We start from the raw sequence: 1,255 nt of genomic DNA, 5'->3' as shown, positions 1-1,255 counted from the left end.
GTTCATCAGTGCTCTACTGGTCTCAAGGGCAGGCGCAATTACAGAATGACGGAATCAGGGAATTGTTGGAGTTGGAAGGGACCTTCTAGAGATCATCTAGTCCAACTCCCCTGCCAAAGCAGAATTGCCTATAGCAATTACTCAGGACTGCATCCAGGCGGGTCTTGAAGATCTCCAGAGAAGGGGATTCCACGACCTCCCTGGGCAGCCTGTTCCAGTGCTCTGTCACCCTCACCTCATATTTGAGTGGAACTTCCTATGTTGCAGCTATGTGCCTATTGCCCCTCGTCCTGTCACTGGGAACCACTGAAAAGAGTCCGGCTCCAGCCTCCTGCAAACAGCCTTTTAGATACTTGTAGGCATTACTAAGGTCTCCCCTCAGCCTTCTCTCCTCCAGGCTAAAGAGTCCCAGCTCTCTCAGCCTTTCCTCGTAAGGGAGGTGCTCCAATCCCTCAATCATCTTTGTTGCCCTACACTGTATCCTCTCCAGCAGTTCCTTGTCTCTCTTGAACTGGGGAGCCCAGAACTAGACACTGTATTCCAGTTGTGGCCTCACCAGTGTGGAGTAGAGGGGAAGAATGACCTCCCTTGACCTACTGGCCACACTCTTCCCTGTGCAGCCCAGGATCCCATTGGCCCTCTTGGCGACAAGGGCACATTGCTGGCCCATGGATAGTTTACTATCCACCAGGACCCCCAGATCCTTTTCCTCTGAAGTGCTTTCCAGCAGGTCCACTCCTAACTTGTATTGGTATCTGGCAATACGTTCAGCATGTCCTGAATGGTTGGTGGTGCAATGGGTTATTTGAATCTGGTTATTTGAAGAGGTGAAAGGTCTCTGCTCCCACCAGGCTGCCAAAAGGGCATTAGCCCCGCACCGTGGCAAAGCTGGCCGCAGGGCTTTCACCCCTCCTGAGAGCAGCCCTGTCAGCTCAGGCAGCCTGAGGGAAAAACGGAGCCCTCACAGCTCCGAAAGTCACCTCAGCCGCCCCAGGATGGCAGCTTGAAGGAGAACTAAGCCCAGGCGTGGCGGCTAAAGGCAGTGGGTCGATGCCAGGGAAGGGTTTTGCGTTAGCTCGAACTTCTGGGAGATGCCGCAAAGGAGGCCACCGTGAGGGCCAGCTCGCCTGCGCCGGGCCCTCGCACGCCGTCGGGGCCGATGGGGGCGGTAGGGCTGTGGGGAGCCACCGCTCCAGCCAGCCCGAACCGGAGCAGCCTGCCCGGCCCACACCCGCCTCCAGCGGGCAGCGGGCCG

Source organism: Calidris pugnax, unplaced genomic scaffold, assembly GCF_001431845.1.
Source record: "Calidris pugnax isolate Ruff unplaced genomic scaffold, ASM143184v1 scaffold853, whole genome shotgun sequence".
NCBI lineage: Eukaryota > Metazoa > Chordata > Aves > Charadriiformes > Scolopacidae > Calidris > Calidris pugnax.
The sequence above is the reverse complement of the archived record's forward strand: the minus strand, read 5'-3'. Positions refer to the sequence as shown.